Source organism: Vombatus ursinus, unplaced genomic scaffold (assembly GCF_900497805.2).
Source record: "Vombatus ursinus unplaced genomic scaffold, bare-nosed wombat genome assembly UNPS02014821.1, whole genome shotgun sequence".
Taxonomy (NCBI): domain Eukaryota; kingdom Metazoa; phylum Chordata; class Mammalia; order Diprotodontia; family Vombatidae; genus Vombatus; species Vombatus ursinus.
Window position 1 is genome coordinate 5,915,836 of NW_020954599.1, and position 25,588 is coordinate 5,941,423.

Below are 25,588 nucleotides of genomic sequence, written 5' to 3' on the forward strand. Positions count from 1 at the left end.
TTTGTTCCCACTGATTAATTTTTTGAGTGTTACCTAATATTCTACATAGATAAACTCTAAGTTACCCATTACTTTTGGTTATGTCCTAATTGTTCCACTTATTTTGATAAGAATCTCATCAGTCTCCAAATTTTAGATCATCTTTCTAAGGGTAGTCGCCTATATAAGAATTGTCAGATTTTAGTAATTTAATTTTTAAAACTTGATGTATTGACATGTATTGCCTGTGTGTCTTTGGACTAATCACTTAAGCTTTCTTGTTCTCAGTTTCTCTTCTATAAAATAAGGAGGTTGGACTAGATGAACTTGGAAGTCCCTTCTAGCTACGATCCTATGATGCTTTTTGTTTTGTTTTCTTTTTTGGACCATTGCAACTTTCCCAAATTCCCCTTTCCAAAAATTCTTTTAACAAAGGAAAATAGGAAAATAAAAGCATGTCACATCTGTGACATATACAATATTCTATACTCAGTCTTCTTCCAACTCTCCAATAGAGAAGTGTGTTTCATCAGTTTTTTGAAACCAAGACTTATAATCACATTTATTTTGATTTCTTTAATGTTTTCATTTATATTATAATAATCATTGTTTATTATTGTTCTCCTAGTTCTGCTCAATTCACTCTGTATCAATTCTGTCTTTCCATGTTTCTTTTATCTCTCATATACATAATTTATTATTCCCAATGATATTTTATTATATTCTCATAAGACAATTTGTTTTCAGCATTTTATTCCACCAAAAATGTTTTTCCTATCTCTCTGTCCCCTTCAACATTTAAAAAATCTATTTTTTCCAATTTGATATGTGTGAATCATTTGTTTGAATTCTTATTAAAAGTGATTTAAAGCTTTTCATATGTGATTGTTAATCATTTACATTTCTTATCCATCTATCTTTGATATATCCTTTTTTGGTCATATCTTTTGACCTGTTAGGGGATACTTTAAATTTTTTTTCTATTTGTGTTAATTTCATACTATATGCTAAATATCAGATTTTTATACAATATGCTTGAGGAAAATATTTTTCTCCACCAATATTTTACTCCAGCTGCATTATTTTGTTTATAAAACACATTTTTAATTTATGTAATCCAAAGTCTATTTTGTACCTTATGATATTTTTTCCATCCCAATCATATTAGTAAAAGGTATTTTGTTCTTTTTCAATTTTATTATATCATTTTATATTTTGGTCACAGTCCATTTAGAACTTTTTGAAGTATGTGGTATAAGATATTGATTTAAATAGATTTTCTCCAGAGTTACTTTCCAGTTTTCCTTTAAATTCTTGTCAAATAGGGAGGCCTTTCCTCAGGAGTTTGTGTTTGGGAGTTTACAGGCTACTATATTCCTTTTCTTTTAAGTCTTGCTTATCTTATATAGTTCACTGATCTGCTTTTCTATTTGTTTTTAGGTAATACAAAATATTTTTAATCATTATTGTCAGATGATATAGCTTGAGATTTGTTAATTGGAGGTTTCCTTTATTCTTACATTTTCCCGTTATTTTTGTTGAAATTCTTGCCTTTATTACCTCCAAATGAATCTCACCATTATTTTATCAAGTGCTACAAACAATCATTTTGAACTTTGGCACAAAATTAAACCTGTAAATTAATTTAGGCAATAATGTAATTTTAACTTTGGCAAAACTCATGAACAATGAATAGCTCTGTAATTACGTTTCCTGTATTTCTGTGAAAAAAATTGTTTTATAAGTTGCATTTACATAAATTCTGAGTGTCTTATTAGGTTAACTCTCAGATATTTAATACATTCTATTGTTATTTTGAATGAAATTTCCCTGTGGCTTTTTGTTTTTTTTTACTGAATTCTAACAACGAATATTTGGAAAGATGGATGATTTTTGTTCATTTATTTTGTGTTCTTTCCTAAAGCTAATAATTTTATTTATTATTTTTCTTTAATCTTCTGGAGTTTTCTAGGTAAACTATAATAATAAGGAATAGATAAATTTGTCTCCCTTTTTCTTGTGTTTGGTTCTCCAAATGTTTTTTTTTTTTTTTGTCTTATTAAAGCTAGCACTTGGGCTACTGTGGTAAATAATTGTAGCACAGTGGGTAAAAGTCAGCATTGGAGTCCTGAATATTTGAGTTTAAGTCCTTCTTCTGACACATACTTGTATGTTGTCTTAGTTATACTTTTATTTAATATAATTATTTAATATTTCTATTCTTTGTCCCTTGACCTACTCATTCTTTTTTGTTTTCTTTAGATGACTTAAATTTTTTTTTGCTACATTTTGAGTTTTGAGTTATCTCACTCCCTCCTTCCCTTCATCCCAACCTTGCATTACAGAAGGCTGACATTTGATATCGACATACACATGTATGTGTGTGTGTGTGTGTATAAATATATATATATACACATAATCGTGTGTGTGTATATATATGTACACACACATACACACAGACATATATATGTCTATGTAGGGAACCATACAATATATACTTCCTTACATAGGCATACCTTGTGAGTTTGGTTCCAGACCACCACAATAAAGTGGGTCACAGGAAATTTTTGGTGTCCCAGTGCATACAAAAGTTATATTTATACTTTTCCATAGTCTATTAAGTATACAATAGTATTATGCCTAAAAAATGTACATTTCCTTAATTAAAAATACTTTATTGATAAAAAAAGTGCTATTATCTGAGCCTTCAACAAATAGTAATCTTTTTGTTGGTGCAGGGTCTTACTTCAATATTAATGGCTGCTGATTGCTTAGGGTGGTCATTGCTGAAGGTTGGGATGGCTGTTGCAATTTCTCAAAATAAGACCACAGTGAAGTATACAGCATTTTACTGTTCCTGTCACTTGAACACTTAGAGGGCATTGTAGGGTTATTAATTGGCCTAAGTTCAATATTGTTGTGTCTCAGGGAATAGGGAGGCAAAAGAAGAAGGAGAGAGAAGGGGGAACAGCTTGTCAGTGGAGTAGTCAGAACACACATGACATTTATCAATTAAGTTTGCTGCCTTAATGGGTATTCATCATGATGCCCCCAAACAATTACACAATGTGTAGTAACATCAAAGATTACTGATCAAGATCACCATGACAGATATAATAATGAAGAAAGAGTTTGAAATATTGAGAGAATTACCAAAATGTGACACAGAGAAACTATGTGAGCACATGCTGTTGGAAAAATGGCACTCACAGAAGCGGGGTTGTCAAAAATCTTCAATTTGTAGAAAGCATAATATCTTCAAAGTGCAATAAGGTGAAGAATAATAAAATGAGGTATGCCTGTATCAGTTCTTTCTCCAGAGGTAGATAGCGTTTTCCTTCAGAAATCTGCCATAGTTGATCTGAATGTTCATATTACTCAGAATAGCTTAGTTATTCATAGTTACTATTCAAACAATATTAGTATTACTATATTCAATGTTTTTTGGTTCTGCTCATTTCACTGCATTATTTCATGCAAACCTTTCAATGTTTTTCTAAAATCAACTTGTTCATCATTTCTTATAGCATAGTAGCATTTCATCACAACCATATACCACAACTTGTTCAACCATTCCCCAATTGATGGGCATTCCTTCAATTTCCAGCTCTTTGTCACCACAAAATGAGCTGCTGTAAGTATTTTAGAACATACAGGTCCTTTTCCTTTTTCCCTGATCACCTTGGAAAACAGACCTAATAGTGATATTACTGGGTCCAAGGGTATACTCAGTTTTATAACTCTTTAGGCACAATTCCAGATTGCTCTCCAAAATGGTTGGATCAGTTCACAGTTCTACCAACAGTGTACTAGTGTTCCAATTTTCCCACATCCCCACCAACATTTGTATTTTTCCTCTTCCATCTTTTTAGCCAACCTGATAGGTATGAGATGGTACTTCAAGTTGTTTGGTATGTATTTCTCTAATCAGTATTGATTTAGAGCATTTTCATATGACTATATATAGCCTCAATTTCTTCTTAAAAAACTGCCTATTCACATCCTTTGATTTAATATTCTTTGATTCTCTAATTTATCAATTGGGGAATGATTCATATGCTTATAAATTTGACTCAGTTCTCAATATATTTGAGATATATATGTGTATAAACACCCACATCCTCAATTTTCTGTTTTCCTTCTAATCTTGGCTACATTAGTTTAATTTGAACAAAACCTTTTAAATTTAATGTAGTGAAAATTATCCATTTTATATCTCACAATGCTTTCTATCTCTTATTTATTCATAAATTCTTCTCCTATTCATAAATCTGATTGGAAGTATGTTCCATGCTCTTCTAATTTACTTATGACATCTCCATATATATATATATATATATATATATATATGTAAGTCATGTATCCATTTTGACCTTATTTTGGTAAATGGAGTAACTTATTCTAAATGACTTGATATAAAGAAAATGGTCCTATACTTCTGGCTAGTACTCAAAAATGGACATTGACATTAGCATCTACTTTAGGCTACAGAATAAAGATTTGCTTAAAAGACTCATTAGAGGATTGAGTAAATCTAAAAGCTCTGGACTTTGAGGAAAATTGGAATTTTACTCCTTTTACTTCTGTGACCCTGAGATTACCAATGCAGAAGGTATAATTCTTTATTGAAAAGCTTAAATGAGCTGTAGTTGTGCTATTAAACTATATTTTAGCTGAATTAGACTCATGGCATTATATAATTTCAGAATTATAATGGACCTTAGAGATCATTTTCTTTCTAAAGATGAGGAAACTGAAGTCCAGAAAGATTAAAGTCCAGGTCAATTCACAGTGCAATTTCTTTAGTGTGGATGCTCCTTCCTCTGACTTTGGCTGCCATTGTCATTCATAACACATCTTTATGAATTGCTATTGAAAAAAAATCACCTACTAGACAAGCCTCTGGTAGTGAGCCTCTCTGAGCCTTAGCTAGGATGGTACTTGGATGACAGGTATGCCACCCATCACGAGGCACATAATTAAAGCATTTCTGGCTTGATAAATCCTATCAGAGCATGATCTCTGATGATAAAGACATAAATTACTCAATGAGGCAATGAAGTAGGGCTTCAAAGGATAAACCTTATTTTTATAACCTATATGGTGATTCATATGCCTACTTATTTGTTTCTATAAAATCTTTAATAGTTTATGCATGCATTGAGGGTATCCTTGATTAATATAGGAAAAAGGAAATAGTCATGCCAGTTAGTGGCACAGGTCTATAGGCCTTACTACTGGAAAGGCTGAGTTTAGTGGATTGATTAAGTAAGGGAGTTCTGAACTGTAGTAAGGCTGAAGTTTATTAAATATACACACTTAGGCCAGTACCAATATAAGAAACCCCTGAAATGGAAGTCCACCAGGCTGTGTAAGGAAGGGTGAACTGGCCAAGATCAGAAATAGAATTAGTCACAGATTCCATGCTGATCTGCTGTGGAATTGGGCCCATGAATGGCCACTGCACTTTTAGATTAGTGAGACCCTGCCTCTGACACTTAATTGATGTGTGACGATGGGCAAGTCTTTTCATCTCTCTCAGCCTTAGTTCCTTCAGTTATCCATGGTAAAAGAAGGGTATTCAACAGTGGTATGCATTGAAAACACTGTGTGTTGATTTAACTGAGCAAAATTCCCTTCTGAATTATCCATGATGGTCCACCAGCCAAGCATCAGAGATAATTGGAAGCTCCTAATTTTGTATTAGAGGGAACAGGAAGGGATGTCAATAGCAAATCTGTCCCTTGGGTCTGCTTCTTCCCCTGGTGCTCTTACTGCTGTCACTGGGAAAAGTGTTCCAACTCACTTTTAACCTATAGTCTCCAAAGTTTCCAAGGTTCTACTTTCCATTTGCATTCTCACCCACGTAATCACTTTCAGCAAGCTGGTTAATGTGCTGCTCGTGGTTGATGACCCCTTGGAAACTCCACTGTGCTAAGATAGCAGTTTCCTGAAACTGCCCCCCTTACCCTGACACAGATTTTGCCCCCCCCCACACAATGCCCACCACCCTGCCAACTTCTTAAGTTCTTAAGTATAATATTATTTAGTCTCCGTTTAATTTTTTTTCTTTTTCTTTGCCTTGTTCACACTTGTTGACTTAAGTTTCTTTTATTCACTTTATTTGCCTTTCAGAGTCTTTGCCCAGCTCTATTTACTTTTCTAGAATGTGAAAGTTCAGGATTAAATGATTCTGCTAACATATATTTTTCACTCTTTCAGGATATATTACTCCTGAATAGAAGCCATGTTCTTTTTTTGGATATACAATATATGATTATTTCTTTTCCTATTAATGCATATTTACACATAATTCAGAATGGGTTTCTTTAGTTCATGATCTGTCTTTTTTCTATCTGCTCAGACTATTTTTTCTTTGACTTGAGAGCAATGGGTCCTAGCAAGCATATTTCTGGTAATGTTATACCTGAAATTCCATTCTGGTGGTGAGCTGTGGATCTAATCACCATGCACTGTAAGATTGATTCTAATACTTCTGAGCAATTTTCATTCATGATTTCTTGAAATATGGTATTCAGGCCAATTGCTCCTTTATGCTCTTTTATGAACAAGATGATTCTTGTGTTATCTCTCTGAACTTCATTTTCTCAGTTTAGGTGTCTTGGACAGTAGATATCTCATGTATTTTTTATAAATTTTCTCTCTTAACTTTATAGGAATTCAGTGTACAGAATGGAGCAGAGAGTTGATAACAAGGATATTCATGGAAGGTTAGGTCACATGTTAAGGGCCTTCTGACTTTTTGCTATTGTACTGTGACAGACAGTGGTGTAGTCTCAGAACAGGGCATAGAAGGGAGAGATGTGCAAAACTTAGAATTGCAGTTAACAATCCAGTCTTATGCTGTTTTATTTTCCTTCTTTTCTTTCAGTTGCTTTTTTTTTTGGCATTTATTTTCCTTTACTTTTATGTGGAATTTGATCATCATTCTTTTGGGTGATCCTTTTGCTTCAGAAACATCATGTTTTCCTCACGCTATATCTATAACATTTTAATAGCCCTTTGCTATTTAACCTCTCCTTTGCTGATTCCTTATCTGCTGCCTCACTCTTTTACACAGGCATTCCCAATGTTGTTCCCTAGGGTCTTTTCCTTCTCTAAAATAGGTTCTTTAGTAATTGTATTCTGTCTTATTGTTCTAGATGAATTCCAACTCTATTTCTCTGGTCTTGATTTATCTTTCTGAGATCCAGGCTCATATCTCAGATAGTATGTAGGACATCTCCACCTAGGTCTCCTTCTAGCATTTTAAATTTAATATGTCATAAACTGAGTTTATTATTTCAGTAACTGGTACTATTATTCATTCAGTGTCACAGTCTGAAAAATGTCATTATTGTCCCTCTTCCTTATTTCTCATATGCAGCCAAGTCTTGCAATTCTACCTTGGCAATATTTCTCTTCTATTCCTACTGACATCATTCTAATATAGGTCCTCATTATTATCCTCCTTGACTGTTGAAATATTTATCTGATTGCCTTTTTATTTGCCTCTACTCAATCTCATCCAGTTTTAATCAATCAATAAATCAATAGTAAGAAATTACTAAGTGCTTACTCTGTGCCAGGTCCTACACTAGACATTGGAGATTCAAAGACGATAATGAAATTGTCCTTCTCCTTCAGGAGGGTACATTCTAACCAGGGAATCTTTACATATCTGCCAGATTAACCCTTTTTACATATGCCTGGTCATGGCACTCCTTTACTCAAAATCTTCAATAGTTCCCTAATGCCTACATGCAAATTTCAAATCCTTTCATTAAAATATCAATGTATCAATTATATTAATAATTAGTACATTAGTCTGTATTATCATTCCGATGATTTTAGTTTGGTAAGGCATGTATCATATCTCACCTAACATTCTATCCCTTCAATAATTAGCATTGCCTTTATGCTAACACTTAATAAATGCTTGTTGAATTGGAAACACAAAAAGCTTCACTAAAATGATTTTTTTGTTTGCTATCAGGGAAAACACTTGTAGTTTTGCACTACGTGTTCCTTGGTACCTCTATCAAGACCCAGTATGATGGAATGGATTAAAATGTGGGCATACCTAGTATTATAATACCTCCCTAAGTACTTTGAGGACAGGGATTGTTTCATTTGTGACTTTATTTCCTGCAAAGGATTGTGTTATTACAGTTCTTTGTATATAGCAGTTGATTATTTTTTTAAATTGAATTCAACTATAATCTATCTCCAGAGTAGCTACTATCTCACGTAACCAAACCATTCAACATTCTAGTAGTTGCTATGGTACAATCAAAGATGAAGTCTTACTTAATACTTAACTTGCTTGAATAAATTAAGAAATGAGAGGGGTAGATTACAGGCAAATATGATAATCTTAATGTATGAAGTGACACAATTTCAATGAAAAATGGATCAAAATGTCATCTGGCCTTTTTTTTTCTTTTAGCCCAGTGAGAGCTTTCTTTTGACTTCTTGTGAGGCAGCAAAGGAGAATAAGGACACCTGCTTATACACTCATTACCTCCGCATACTTGTGGTCAGCTGGTGCAGCTCACCAGCTTCACTTTCTGACAGACCTGCCCCTCAGGACAACGGAAGAATTGATGTCATCAGATATGTTGTTCTGTCATTAAATCTCAATTCACTAAAAGGCTCATTGACATTTGAATATAAGACAGGATACACCCAGGAAGGGAAATTGGAGACAATAGAAATTGCAGCTCCATTCCTTTTGTGCTGTGATTATGGGAAAGTCATGCTATTCTCTCAGGCTTTAGTATTTTTAGCAATAATATGCTGATAATAAAATACCACTTCTCTTTGTCATTCTAAATATTTATGTGACCTGTAATTAGAATCAGAGACCATCAGAGTTGGAAGAGACCTCAGTTGTTATCTAGTCTAACTCACGCCTCACAAATAATTCCCCATACAGCAGACCTGATTCTTTTTGTTTAAAGGCCTCTAGTGAGGGGGAATCACTATATTCTAAGGCATCCCCATCAATTTCACTTTTGAATAATTTTCTGGAAGTTTTTCTGACATCAAGCATACATTTGCCTTTTTGCAACTTCTAGGTCTGGCTCCTAGAACTGCCCTCAGGGCCCAAAGGGAACAAGACTAATCTCTCTCACATGACAGCCCCTGAAAAGTTGAAGACGACTATCATGTCTTCTCTTCTCCAGGCTAAACATGTTTACTTCTTTCAGCCTAAACTCAAATGACATGAACTTAAGGCTCTTCAACATTCTGGTTGTCTTCCTCTACACTCTCCAGCTTAAACTGTGATATTCAGAACTAAATACAATATTCTATATAAGATCTGATGAAGGAAGGGTATAGTGGGACTGTCACATCCCTGTTCCTAGAAGCTAGATTTCTAGTAAGGAAACCTGAAATTATATTACCTTATCTGAATATTACCTCACATTGCTGATTCATATTTATCTTGCAAGCCATTACCATCTCCAGATATTTTTTCAGATGAGGTATGCTCTCAAGTCACAATTCCTCACTATCCACAAATTTTGATGCTGATTTAAAAAACAAACCAAATGTGAGACTTTTTACTTATCCTTGATAGATGCCTTATTATTAGATTCAATCCAATGTCCTTGTTAGGCAAGATATTTTAAAAATCCTGAACCAGTTTATCTATGTATTTGCTTTGCAATATTTTCACATATTTTTCACTAATATGTTATTAGCCTAGGCACTGATAAAAATATAAAACTGTATGGGATGTAGAATAGATCTTTGAGGCACTTGAGTGGAGATCTCCTTATGACCTGACATCAAACCAAGGGTATACTACTTGGGCCCATTAACTGCTTTGCATACATCTAGTTGTACTATTATTTACATAAAAATAGCATGAGAAACTTCACCAAAGGCTTTGATTAAATCTAGGTAAACTGCATTTGCCAAATCTACACATTTAGTAAATCTGGCAAAAAAAAAAAAAAAAGGATAGTACCTTACTCTAGTGTGATCTATTCTGAAGTTCTATTCTAAATGTTTATGAACTGAACCTTTAAAAATACTGTTGAGAATTTTGCAAGGAGTTCAAGCAGGGCTCACTGTTCTATCATTTAGACTCCAAACTCTTCCTTCCATCCCTTGTCTTTTTTTGTGAATAAAGTTACAATTTATAAATTAAAAAAATTATTATCTGCTTTGATATTGGCATTATTATAATACCACCCTTCAGTTTCAGGCTTGTGATCTATTTCCTAACCTTCACATCTATTTTTCTTTTTGTGTTTATGTGGTCCTTAGTCTTATGACATTATTGCTTCTGTGTGTTTTCACAGATCTTTATCCAAATATTCTGTACTATAGTTTCTTCCTCTAGATCTTGGATTTTCTCACACAATTATTTTGTTTTACTTCTCTGCACCACCACTATCTCATCCCCTTATACCTTTGCTAATAGTTTCATTTTATTAAGGTTATACTCTAAGAGCCATACTGTAGATATAGCTCTCATTTCGTCAAATCTCTGTGATACCTATAAGGCCAAATGAGCCGCCTTGTATTACTATCTCTAGTTAGTAATATTTAACCATACTTTATGATTTATGTTTGTACATCTTAGGTCATACCTTTTAGTTCTAGCCTTTCTTGAACTTTTGCCCTCAAGTTCTGGGTGCCTTTTTTGCTATTCTTCTTGCTACACTGTATCTATCTATCTAGCCCGGTGAATATATACAGATAGTTTTCTCTCTCTCTCCCTCCCTTACTTTTCAGTTTACAGTGTACATTACAGTTAGATTTGGAAAAATCAGGTAAAAATATTATTAACCCTTGTTAGTTGTGTTCCATCCCTGGCCAGGCACTTACCATTACCATATCTTAATCCCTAGTTCAGAAACTCAAATTTCATTTTCAGATACTGCCTTCTTAATGAGCTGTTCACTGTAACATGACTTTTTTCCCCAAAATTCAGAACTTATATATATATACAAATGAATCTTTTTCCTTTCATAGTTGTCCCCTTGAAAAGCAATAACCAAATCAAGAGTCCACTGATTAAAATCATTTTGGTTACTCTTTTTTTAAAAGGTTTTAGAAATTTATAAGAATATAAGTCATTCCCCAATTGATAAATGATCAAAGGATATGAACAGGCAGTTTTCAGAGGAAGAAATTAAAGCCATCTATGGTCATAGGAAAAAATGCTCTAAATCACTATTGATTAGAGAAATGCGAATCAAAACAACTCTGAGATACCCCATCATACCTATCAGATTGGCTAATATGACAAAACAGAAAAATGATAAATGAGGGAGAAGATGTGGGAAAATTGGGACACTAATGCATTGTTAGTGGAGTTGTGAAATGATCCAACCATTTTGGAGAACAATTTGGAACTATGCCTGAAGGGTTATAAAACTGTGCATATCTTTTGACCCAGCAATAGCACTTCTAGGGCTGTATCCCAAAGAGATCATACAAAAGGAAAAGGACCCATGTGTACAAAAATATTTGTAGCATCTCTTTTTCTGGAGGCAAAGAATTGGAAATTGAAGGGATGCCCATCAGTTGGAGAATGGCTGAACATGATGTGGTATATGAATGTAATGGAATACTATTGTGCTATAAGAAATGATGAACAGGCAGACTTCAGAAAAAACCTGGAAAGACTTGTACGGTCTCATGCTGACTAAAGTGAGCAGAACCAGGGTAACATTGTACACAGTAAAAGCCACATTGTGTGATGACTAACTTTGATAGACTTATCCCTTCTTAGCAATCAATGCAAGGATCTAAGACAACTCCAAAAGACTCATCATGGAAAATGCTGCTCACATCCAGAAAAAGAACTATGGAGTCTGAATGCAGATTGAAGCATATTATTTGTGCTCTCTCTCTCTCTCTCTTTTTCTCTCTCTCTTCTTTGTTTCCCCTTTCTTTTGGTTTCTCCCATTGGTTCTAATTCTTCTTTGCAACATGACTAATGTGAAAATAGGTTTAATATGAATGTATATGTAGAGCCTATACCAAATTGCATGCTGTCTTGGAGTGGGGGGAGGGGAGAGATGGGGGGAAAATTTGGAACTCGAAATCTTATGGAAGTGAGTGTTGAAAACTAAAAATAAATAATTAAAAAAGGTTTTAGAGCCCATGACATATATACGCTTTGAAATACACTCAACAGTGATAAATCCCATTGCTGGTGGATCTGAGCTGATAAAATAGTAAAAAAAAATGTGAACAAGGTAGATAATATTACTTCTGGTTAAAAAAAGAAAAAAGAAAGGTATGAATATAGTGTAATGAAGATTATCTTCTTATATTACTTATAGTCTAGTACCTAAACACAGTTTCAAAATATGTATTCAAAACATGTTCTGAATGATGGCAACTTCAATAGAATAAGTGTATTATTCCCCAAAGTGACTACTTTCAAGGGCACTACTTATTTGAATGTATACATTTTTAAAAAACAGTTTCATTGCTTTCTAGCCATTTTTCAGGTGTCCTTGCAGCAGCTATTGGGTCCTCTTTAAAACAATGATTTCTAAAGTGAAGTAATAGAAATAGAGTTGAACATTCTAACAAAGAATTTACAAGGTGTTGAAAAAAGTACATTTCTGCAAGCTGGAAAGTGAACATATGTACTTTGAGAAAAACAGCTTGGTATGGTATAGTTAGCTTGTTATCCAGCTGTGCTCCTGATTTGTACTTTGGGCAAGTCCCTTAACATCTCTCTTTCTTAGTTCCTTACTCATGAAAGTCAAATAAGAATGCTTGTTTTTAATGTGTGTCATGATAACTTGGATAAAGTGTCTCCATTGTTCTGTTATGTAAGTTTTTGAAAAATAAAATTGTATAACACTTCACAGGTTGCTCCATGGTACTCCACTCTGTGGCAGCTGGGTTCGCACATAACATAGAAGATGCTCAGTACTTCATAAAAGTAAAGGCTTGTATTTTACATAAATATGCCTGCTGTGAGAGATGAATGAACCTACGTCTCAAATAATATAGTGTCAAATCATATAATTAAAAAAATGATATTTTATAAATAGAGCTAATTGAAATGTTCTCCTGTATTTAGAATACACACTAAAGCAACTTGTAATTTTCAGGCTTTCCACTAAAAGTGGCAGCAAGAATGATTAGTAAAAATCTATGGGATATTAGTCACAAGAAATAATTCCTTATGGGCTCAAAGGAAAGAAAATATGTAAGCAAAAGCTTTCTCATTCCTTTTATTTCAGAGATAAATCTCTTAATTCAGAACCTTAATTTAGATATTTTTGGGAGGGATTCAAGTGTAAAATGAGATAATATATGCAAATTGCTTTACAAAACTTTCAGCACTATATTTTTAGTTATTATAATAATAAAGTAGTAGACCAATTGTTTTAGAATTTAGACTTAAATAATCATAATAATAAAGGTTCAGATTTGAATGAAGCTCAATGACAATCTATATCCAAAAGCAAATTGCCAGTCTAATTAGGGGAAACCCATCACTTATGGATGTAAATCATTCAACTATGGGATAGCTGCAATTGTTGGAAAGTTTTTTTTTTTCTTTTCTACATCAAGCCTAAATTTTCTTCTTTGTGATTTCCACCCATCACTTTTGGTTCTGTTCACTGGGGCCACACATAAGAAATGCAACATGGAAGCCCTATAAATACTTGAAAACAACTATAATGTTTCCCCTTGATGTTCTTTTCTCTAGGATAAATATCTCCGATTTTTCAACTAATCATCATCTGAAAAAAAAAATTCAAGGCCTTTCACCATTTTACCTTCCCTCCTCACAATATCTTTTAGCTTATCAATGTCCTTCATAAAATGTTACACTCAGAACCGAAAAGCCTTATTTCAGATATTTCCTTAAGAAAAGTATGAGATACTTAATCAAATGCTTAGCTAAGATCTAAATAAATTAGATCCAAAACATTCCCCTATTCTATGCTATAGTAACTCTGTAAAAAAAAGAAATAAGACTAATATAGTATAATCTTTTGTTGATTAATTCATACATTAATTCTTTGTAATAGTAGGCATAATAAATGCTTGTTGATCAAAGATCAGCTCCCTAGATTGCTCTAGATTTTTGTACATTTCCTAGACTTCTAAAGCCTCTCCTATTCTCTATCTTAGAATCAGTTAGAAGGAATCTTAGAGATCATCTCAACCAGTGATCATAGAAATGTGGTATGAGGATCCCTGAGACCCTTTCAGGGGGGCTACAAAGTCAAAACTATTTTCAAAATAATGCTAAGATTATTTTTTTTTTCATTTTCACTCTCATTCTCTCATGAGTGGAATTTTCCAGAGGCTACATAAAAGCAAAATAGTAAGTCTAATTATGTCTGTACATTTATCTATTTATAACACGAAAGTGCAATTCTGACGATTAACTCAGTCTACATGTTTACAGATAAATTCATTCATAAGCTATGTAGCCTCTGGAAAATTCCACTCATGAGAGAATGAGAGTGAAAAAGAAAAAAAAAACAGCATTATTATGATGCAGAAAAACCTTTCAATAAAATAAACGCCAATTCTTATTGAAAACAATAGAAAACATAGGAATAAATAGAGCTTTTCTTAAAATGTTAAGTAGCATCTATCTAAAACCAAGAGTAAACATCCATAATGCGAATAAACTAGAAGCCTTTCCAATAAGATCAGGGGTGAAGCAAGGATGTCCATTATCACCATCATTATTCTATTGCACTAGAAAATTTGCACTAGAAATTTAGCAATAAGAAAATGAAAAGAAATTGAAGGAATAAACAGGTAAAGGAGAGACAAAACCCTCACTTTTTGCAAATGATATGATGGTGTACTTAGAGGACCCTAAAAAGTCAACTAAAAAAACTAGTCAAAATGATTAACAATTTTAGCAAAGTTGCAGGATAAATCATCCATATTTCTATATATTGCCAGCAAAACCCAGCAGGAAGAGATAGAAAATTCTATTTAAAATAACTTCAGACAGTATAAAATATATAAGATTCTATCTGCCAACACACAGAGGAGTATTACAAACACAATTACAAAACAGTCTTCAAACAATAAATAGAGATTGAAATAATTGGAGAAATATTAATTGCTCATGGATAGGCCAAGACAATACGATGAAAACAATAATAGTATTTCAATTAATTTACTGATCAGTGCCATACCAATTAAATTACCAAAGAACTACTATATAGAGCTAGGAAAAAATAATAATAATATTCATCTGGAAGAACAAGGTCAAGAATATCAAGGGAATCAATAAAAAAATGTGAAAGAAGAATGCTTAGTAGCAGTTGTTATTCAATCATGTATGACTCTTTGTGACCCCATTTGGGATTATCTTGGGAGAGATACTAGAATGCTTTGCCATTTCCTTCTCCAGTTAGGAAATGGAGGCAAACAGGGTTAATTGACTTGTCTAAGGTCACACAGGTAGTATCTAGGGTCAGATGTGTACTCAGGAAGATGAGTCTTCCTGACTCCCGGCCTGGCCCTCTATCCACTGCACCCCTTAATTGCCCTGATCAAGGGATATGAACAGGCAATTTTTAGAGGAAAAAATCAAAGATATCACTAGTCATATGAAAAAATATCCTGAATCATTAATAAGCTAGAGAAATGCAAATTAAAACAAGCCTGAAGTACCATCTTATACCCATAAGATTAACTAAGATGACATTAAAGGAAAATGACAAGTGCTGGAGAGGATATGGAAAAATGGGCACACTAATGCTCTGTTGGTGGAGTTGTGTCCAGGCATTCTGGACAATAATTTGGATCTATGCCCAAAGAGCTATAAACTGTGCATACTCTTTGACCCAGTGATACTGCTAATAAATGTATATCCCAATAAGATAAAAAATGGGGGAAAAGTACAAAAATATTTTAGCAGCTCTTTTTTGTGGTGGTAAATAATTGGAAACAAAGGGGATGCCCAATATTTGGGAAATAGCTGAAGAAGTTGTAATATATGATTATGATGGAATACTAATGTACTGTAAGAAATCATTAAGTGAATGGTTTCAGAAAAAGCTGATAAGACTTATATGAACTTATGCAAAGGGAAACAAGCTGAACCAGGAGCATAATCTGCATAGTAACAGCAATATTGTAAGGAGAATCAATTGTGAAAGACTTAGTAGCTCTGTTTAATGCCAAGATCTACCATGACTCCAAAGGACTCATTATATAAAATTATGTCCACCTCCAGATAAAAAAAAAAAAAGCAAAAAAACAAAAAACTGATGGACTCAGAATGCAGAGTGAAGCATATTTTTCCCTTTATTTTTCTTGCTTAAATTTTTTTTTTTTGCAACATGGCTTATGCAGGATTTTTTTTGCATGAACACACATATTTATGTACCTATACATACATGCATACACACAAATATCTATATCTATATCTACGTATTTGCCTTCTTAATGGGTGGGGAGGAGTGAGGGAGGCAGAGAATTTGGAACTGAAAATAAAAAGAAAATTAACAAGTACATGAGTTACATTTCTATGTATTAACCTTATTGTTCTAGGTTCACTGGCATAATCATGAGAACTTTTTGAATGCTACTCTATCATCTAGCATGTTCAGCTGCCTTCCCAGGTTTATACCATCCACAACTTTGTTTAGCACACTTTCTCTGAACTTCTCCAGAATATATGCTTAACAAGTTTCCATTTGTTTTTATGCCCTTGTGTATTATTTCCCAAGTACTTTATGGCCATCAATTTTGTCTATTCCATATGGAACATTAACTATTTAAGAACAGCCTCGGAAGCTTCATACTGCTACATCAATGAATGCTTTCTCCAAGAGGAGCCAATGGATATTGGCCATGCAAAAAAACAAATAATAACATAAACATGAAAGTGACAGTATCTTAGGAAATAACTATTTTAGATAGATGGGGAGGTTTTTTTTTTTCAGAATGGCTATCTGAGTGTAGTCAGATTAGTGATCTATTGTTTAGAGAACTATTTAAGTCATAGAAAGTATCAAATTAGAAGATGAGAAGACATTGCATAACAGATTATGTAGAAGCTTCAACCTAACCTGTTCATTACAAATTTTCAACTAAAATAGAGAAAATGGATAAAAGTAAAAATATTGACTTTGTCCCCATTTCTTTTTTAAAAATTTTTTTTTATTTTTAACAAGTGTTTTTAAAACTTTGGGTTACAAATTTTCTCCCTTCCTCCCTCCCCACCCACCCTCATTGAAAAGGCAAGCATCTCGATACAGGTTGTAGATGTGTAGTCAAGTAAAACACTTCCATAGTAGTCCTGTTGTGAAAAACTAAGTATATTTCCCTTCATCCTATCCTACCCCCCATTTATTCTATTCTCTCTTTTGACCCTGTCCCTCCTCAGAAATGTTTGCTTTTGATTATCCCCTTTCCCAATCTGCCCTCCCCTCTATCAACCCCCTGCTCTCTTGTCCCCTTCCCCCCTTATTTTCCTGTAGAGTAAGATAGATTTCCATACCCCATTGTGTATGTTATTCCCTCCTTAAGCCAAATCCTATGAGAATAAGATTCACTCATTCCCTCTCACCTTTCCCCATTTCCCCTCCACTATAAAAGCCTTTTCTTGTCTGTTTCATGTGAGATATTTTACCTCATTCCACTTCTCCATTTCTCCTTCTCCCAGTATAATCTTCTCCCACTCCTCAATTTTATTTTCGAGATATCCCTTCATCTTCAACTCACCCTGTGTCCTCTAACTATCTATCTATACAAACATATAATTTTTTCCCTCTCACTACCCTAATACTGACAAAGGACTCATGAGTTACAAATATCATCTTTCCCTGCAGGAATATAAACAGTTTGATCTTAATAAGTCTCTTATGATTTCTCTTTCCTGTTTACCTCTTCCATGTTTCACTTGAGTCTTGTATTTGAAGGTCAAATTTTCTATTCAGCTCTGGTCTTTTCCACAGGAATGCTTGAAAGTCCCCTATTTCATTGAATGACCACTTTTTACCCTGAAGGATAATACTCAGTTTTGCTGGGTAGGCGATTCTAGGTTGGAGTCCTAATTCCTTTGCCCTCCAGAACATCACACTTCATGTCCTCTGGACCCTTAATGTAGAAGCTGCTAAATCTTGTGTTATCCTGATTGTGTTTCCACAATACTTGAATTGTTTCTTTCTGGCTGCTTGTAATATTTTCTCCTTGACCTGGGAACTCTGGAATTTGGCTACAATATTCCTAGGAGTTTTCCTTTGGGGATCTCTTTCAGGAGGAGATCAGTGGATTCTTTCAATTTCTGTTTTGCCCTCTGGTTCTAAAATATCAGGGCAGTTTTCCTTGATAATTTCTTGAAAGATGAAGTCTAGGCTTTTTTTTTTGATCATGGCTTTCAGATAGTCCAATAATTTTTAAATTCTCTCTCCTGGATCTATTTTCCAGGTCAGTTGTTTTTCCAATGAGATATTTCACATTCTCTTCTATTTTTTCATTCCTTTTGATTAGTGTTACAGTGCCTTGATTCCTCAAATTGTCCCTCTCTTCCAATTTCTCCATTCTAATTTTTAAGGAGGTATTTTCTTCAGTAAGCTTTTGGACTTCCTTTTCCATTTGGCTGTTTGCTTTTAAGGGCATTCTTCTCCTCATTGGTTTTTTTGGACCTCTTTTGCCATTTGGGTTAGGCTATTTTTTAAGGTGTTATTTTCTTCAGTATTTTTTTGGGTCTCCTTTAGCATCACTCTCAGTTTTTCCTCTACTTCTCTTACTTGCTTCTCAGAATCCTTTTGGAGCTCTTCTATGACCTGGGACCAATTCATATTTTTCTTGGAGGCTTTGGATGTAGGAGCTTTGGCTTTGTTGTCTTCTGGTTGTATGTTTTGATCTTCTTTGTCATCAAAGTAAGATAATATAGTCTGACTCTTTTTGCACTGCTTGCTCATGATCCTGGCCAATTACTTGAGTTGTAAACTCTTTGTTAAGGTAGGAGTCTGTTTCCAGTATAGAGAATATACTGTCCTTAGCTTCAGGGGTTTTGTGCAGCTGTATTCAGAAATACTTTTAGGGACCTGTAAATTTTCAGTTCTTCCAAGGTGGTATGATCAAGGGTGAGGTGTTTACTCCTTTCCTGGCCTGTGCTCTGGTCTATGAGCACTCTTTTCTGTCTTGGAACTGTGATGAGGGTTTCCTCTCCACAGCTACTACAAGCTCCACCACACCAGCGTTTCTCCTCGCCCTAGGACCACTACCCAGAACTGTGACCCAGATCCAAGCATGGGCAAAGCAAGAGAATCCTGCACCAGCAGAGAGATCCCTGCAATCCCCCTCTAATCACCCACTGGATTCCCCCTCTGTCTGTGGGCAGGAAGTTCAGGAGGCAGCCTCTGTCCCTAGGACATGCTCAGGACTTGCAGCTGAGACCTAGCTCCTTCTCTCACCGCAGTCACAGACTTTTCCCACTGACCTTCTAAGTTGTCTTTGGCGTTCATGGGTTGAGAAGTCTGGAAACGGCCACAGCTGCCTGCGATTCAGTCCTCTGAGGCCTGCTCCAGGGTCACTGTGGCCTGCGCGCTTACGCCAAACTGCACTCCTCTCCCAGCCTGGCGTGATATACCTTTCTGATCAACCATCTAGGCTGTCTTGGGCTGGAAGTTTGTTTCACTCTGCTTTTTGTGGGTTCTGCTGCTTTAGAATTTGTTTAGAGCTATTTTTTTTATAGGTATTTGGAGGGGTTTGGGGGAGAGCTTAAGCAAGTCACTGCTTTTACTCTGCCATCTTGGCTCCGCCCCGTCCCCGTTTCTTAGGAATGTTTACTTGGGGAATCCTTAGAAGATGATGGAGAGAGGGCCAACCTAGGATATAGCTCTAACCTCCCCTCTTTCTCAATAAACCAAACATAGGGATAGAAATTAAGGTAATGATTTTATTGGTATAGAAAACTCCCAGGTGAGGAAACTCCTTCCACTAAGGCATTTTCTCTGCAACTTGTAGTGTTAGAAAGTTGCCTGGAGCACTGAGAAGTTAAGTTGCTTGCCCAGGCTCATATAGCCAGTATGGCTATATGATTGATCCTTGATCTTTTTGGCCTGGTGGCCAGTTCCCTATCCCCTATGTCACAATGCCTCCCCAAATAACTTTTAACAAGCTTATTTTGTGCTGTTCAAGACCTTGCTTTTTATAAATTAATTGTAAAATATAAAATAAGAAAGATGTCTACAAACAGATCACAAAATCTAATTGTGACAAGAAGAGCAAAATTTAAAGAATCTCAAACAAGGTAATTCTAACACACACACACACACACACACACACAATCATTGACTACCTGGCACTCATTAACCCCTTTACTTACATTCCCAATTTAGGATATTTACTAGTGTCATTGAATAATTCTGTATGAAGTCCAAATACAAGATCAATTCCCTTTTAATGTCAGTGTTCTTCAAATACTCTTATTCAAATACTCCAGTAGATATTTTACAAATTATATTGAGCCCTAGAAAATTACAAAGCCTCCTTAGTGAAATCCACAGAGTTGTGAGAGTGCTTGGTCTAACCATGAAAATGGGGGTGGGGTGGGGAGGTAAATTATATAAAAATGAATTACCTAGGCTATAACCATGTAGAGAGGCTCCTGGGAAAGTGAATAAAGAACAAGCCTTAGAACCGAGAAAACCTTGTATTCAAGTTCTGCGTCAGACATATATTGTCTGTCTGACCTAAGGCAAGTCATTCTTATTGTTGTGAAACTCCTTATGATTATAAGTTGCAGAAAAGATGTCAATTGGTATTGGCATTGGGTATAAGTTAGAGTCTTTCCAATTAGATTAGAAGTGAAGCAAGGATGTCCTCTATCACCATTATTATTCAACATTGTACTAGAAATGCCAGCTATAGCAATAAGACAAGAAAGAGAAATTGAAAGAATAAACATAGGCAATAAGAAACAAAACTATCTTTTTTTTTTTCTTTTGCAGATGATACGGATGGAATACTCAGAGAACCCTGGAGAGTTAGCTAAAAGACCAGTTGAAACAATTAACTTTAGCAGTTTCCTGGTAGAATATCAGAAAATGGAATGGACTAATGCCCATAGCTAAAATAAGCAGCAATAGGTAGACAGTCCAAGTGACTGATTGGTATGTCTAATCTTATAGACCTACAAGATTGAATGTCATTTTCAAATGATGTTGGTAACGAGTTTGGAGTGTTGGGGAGGAGAGAGGTTGGTCAAGAAAGGAAGCTGCTACTTCCCTCCCCATTACAACAAAATTCTTGGGGAAAATAAGTTCTTATTTGGAAAAAAATAGATAAGGTGTTTTGTACTTCTCAGTTATAGAGATATTTTGTTTTGTGTTATGTCTTCATTTTGAGAAATAGAAAGAGGGGAAGATCTTAGGCAGGGATGCTAGAAAGATGAACTGGGTATATGTTTTCTTGGTTTTTCTTGATTATAGTTGTTGTTATTCTTTTGTTTTCAAAGAGGACCAATGACATCATGGGATGATATCTTGACTTGCAGCTGAATTGTATTTAAGTGAGGCAGAGCGGCACAAAGTCATCAGCTTTACTTTTCCTTCCTGAGTCAGCAAAGTCTAGTGGCAAGACAAAAATCAAGATGACTGGCTTGGATTACAGTGGATGACCTTGGCATCTCTGATGTCTGACCAAGCTCTCGAAGCTCTGTAGTGCCTGCTTCAGCTGGTTGCACGGTCATTGGAACAAATTGTTCTCATCCACCCATTCTGACAAGGGGAAATCTTCACATGCTTAGGGTAGACATCCCCCTAATTCATCAATGGGTTTGAGACCTGTAAGTTACCCTCAACCTGGTTTATCCCATTTAATTAATTATAGTAATTAAGAACAGGAGAAACAAGGAAAGAAGCTTTTGACTAAGGTCAAAAAGAAAATCTGGGCCTGGACACATTAATCCTGAAGCCCCAGGGATTGAGAAGAAATATCTTGGAGGGGCTTTTAACATAAAACTAAGTGAAATGAGTTAATACTTTGTTTTGGTGTCTAAGCACACGAGAAAAAATAGGGGCAGAGTTAGAAATAATAGTTACAAAATAATTCAGTTATAGCCATAGGACTTTGTTTTTAGTCATTTACTCAAATAAAAATAAATAGGCTGGATTATAGAACATTTAATGACTTTACAACTGAAGGGGTGATTTTTGTTTTTATTAGTCAGATTCAAGTATAGGGAGCTCCCTGTGAGGAAATTATCCTCTACTGATGAAACCAAAAATTGTTCTGCAACCCATGGTCTTAGAAAATTTCCTGAGGCCACTGAGATTTGACAGTTATGTTAAGAGATTTGCCAAGTGATGACGACGATGATGATGATAACAGCACACACACACCAACACACTTTAAGGCTTGCAATGCTTTACTCATTTGATCCTCATAATAACCCTGTGAGGTAGGTGCTATTATCATCTCCCATTTTATGGCTGACAAAACTGAGGTACAGACAGATTAAGTGACTTGTTTGAGGTCACACAACTAATGTCTGTGGCAGAATGTGAACTTAGGCCTTTCTGACTCCAACTCTCATGCGGTAACCATTGTATCACTTCACTGCCTCAACATGTGTCAGAGGTGAACTTAAACCCAGATATTTCAAAGGGAAGCTATTGATCCTCTACTTCACTATAATTCTCATTTAAATAACTACTTAAATTTGAGACACAAGGTAAAAACTAATCATTTATTATATTAAACATGAATTCAAATATTCAGGTAAGTAATGATTGGTGCGAATTGATACTAGGAAAACAGACAAGGTAACTGACCTATTTCTTATCACCCCAAACGCTAACAGTTGCATGGAAATGATTAGCTTTGGGCAAATGGAGAATTAGATCAGTGATTCAGGTAAGGTGTTTCATAGGAAATGTTGAAATTCCTAGTGTGCATTTAATATCCAATATATTATAATAAAGAAGGAGATCACTAAGGTAATAAGCTTTATAATTTCTGCTCTGCTAATGTAGCAACAAGTTCTTCCCTCATCCCCTGAACAGCGATAGAATCTCCCACTTTCTAGTCTTTTTCTAAGAGCTACTTGAGAAGTGGATTTATGGGGAAATTTGACAGTACAAGATAAAATGATATTAGAAATATCATCCAGTCATGTTTTTTTTTTCTTTTTCTATCTGCCCAGCTATTAAGCAATAGAGTATTATCCTTGAACACTGAAAGGACCAATTAGAATTTTTTTTCCATGATGTAAATTGAAGAAAAAGGCTCAAGGGCTTATCTATTATTCTTTCCCAGTAGTTTAGAGGCTCACACTCCCTTAGATTTATAATATCTGAAGCACCACAGAGATAATGAGGGAAATAACACTGGGCTTGATTTGTTAAATATATTAGCATCTTGGGGTTCTTTCTGGACTGAAATATTGAAACAAATGACAGATATAGTTAAAAACACATCAGTTAAATACTGTTCAAGGATGAGCAAGTCATTTTTAAACAAAACGACTCCCAATTGAACTTTTGGTTTTGGCACAAATTAATTGTTATCACCATCAACAAATTTATAACAACAACTATAATAACTCATTATAAAGTGTCTTTGGCCTGAGCAGTTTGGAAATAAAATATTTATTAGCCCATCTTTCCTTTATTTTTTTATTAGTCTATCTTTCCAAAATGAACTTCTGTAAGGCCAAGTATGGGGAAACTCAGTAAGGCTGAATGATTTAGCCATAGTTACACCTTTAAAGGAAGATTTAGCACTAAAACATTTCCAATGAAGTAGTACTTCCTTATTCATTTATAATTTTTAATTACTATAAAGCTTCAACTTGGTGCTTGATACCGATTGGAAATTTTTAAAATTTATCTCTTATATGCTTCCTGGATCATTCCCCCAGTGGCCATTTCTTATGTTCTCTTTTCTCAAGCTGCCAGTCTCCTTGACAATCATCTAATTCCTTTTTCTCTCTGTCACAAACTGGTTCAAAAAGTTTCCTTGCTGCCCCCACCTCAGAGCCCTTGATAATCACAATCCCTCCCATAATCAGAAGAAAATGCTCTCTGAGTCATAAATGCCCAGAATTCAGTCAAGTTTCAGATCTTTCCCTTATCCATTATCCACAGGAATTCCATTTCAATATATGGTTATGTTCATTGAAATAACGATTTCTCATGGCTTCATACCAATCTGTGGTATGGACTCCCAAATCCACATCTCTAGCCCAATTTCTCACTTGTATGTCAGGTCCATGTTTCTGTCTGGTTATACTGTCATTATTTTAAATGTTACAGGCACAGAGTCAACACAATAGTAAACACAACAATAGCCACCTTCTCTTCACAAATATAGTATTTGGAAAGAGTGATTAGATGGTAGGTTGTTTCAAAAAGATTTGGGAGTTAACTGAGCTACAAATTTAATATGAGATAGTGTGATTTGACAGCATAAATAGGTAATATGGTCTTCTACCTAATTCAGAGAGATGAGCTTCCAGGAAAAAGAAGGTGAGGGACCTTCTGTATTCTGCCTTAGTCAGATCACAACTGCGTGCAGTTAGAGACACCACAGTTTAGGGAGAATGTTGATAAGGTGGAGAGGATCTGGAGGAGATAACCAGTATGGTGAAAGGGCTGGAATCCATGTCCCAGGAGGGTCAGTAGAATGAACTGTGGATGTCCAATTTGAATACGAGAAAAACGATGGAGTATATAATAGCTGGCACATAGACAAAGGATTATGCTCATTCTGTTTGCCCTCAGAGGATGGAAGAAGGAGAAATGAGTGAAAGTTCACTCATTCAAGTAAAGAGAGAATTTTATGATTGAAGTGAGGCAAAAAAACCAAACCTTTCTAAGAGTTATTGAAAAGTCTAATGGGCTGCCTCGAGAGGAAGTAGGATTTCCCTCACCAGAGGTCTTCAGTCAGAGAGTGGATGACTACTTGTCCAGTGTATTATGGTGAGGATTCCTTATAGTTAGCATGTGTGTGTGTGTGTGTATAAAATGTGTGTATGTGTACATATATGTGTGTGTGTGTATATATATATATATATATATAATATGTATGCGTGTATGGATATGGGTAAGTATATATGTGTGTATATATATGTGTGTGTATGTGTATATAAATATTTAATTTTAAGGTTTGCAAAGCACTTTACATATATAATGTTAAGTCATTTGATGGCAAACTCTAAAATTTTGTGATTTCCGAGGTCCTTTGCCATTTTGTGTATCTATGTATGGCCTATCTTAGGAATTGAATTTAGTATTTCTGATGTTATTCCTGATCTTTCTGTTGGCGACATGTAAAAAGGATAGGAACAAAAGAGTGCAGAAGGTGAACCAGGAAGGAGGCAAGATCTTTCAGGAATCTTCAGTGAACAAACATGTTGGAAATGATTTGATTTCAGTTTTTGTATCTTCAAATTAGAGAAGAAAATACAGAAGACACTATAGCTTTGAGGAAGCTTTGGCCTAGAGTTACTTGGTAATAGGAAGAGGCCAAAAAATGACACATCAGAGTTCTTTCCAGGGTCATCATTTTGTTAGAATAATATAATCTCAGATTTGGAAGACCCACTGTGCATTATCTTATCCCAGACTTTGTTAATCTAAATGATCCTTTCAGAAGCTTCCTTAGAGGAACTCATTAATAA

At 34.9% G+C, this 25,588-nt stretch overlaps 1 protein-coding gene across 1 annotated transcript in view; it reads right to left on the minus strand.

Annotated features, from left to right (window-relative positions):
• GRID2 (glutamate ionotropic receptor delta type subunit 2) overlaps nt 1-25,588 on the minus strand; it is a 1,698,202-nt gene that overhangs the window by 130,265 nt on the left and 1,542,349 nt on the right. The window lies entirely within an intron of this gene.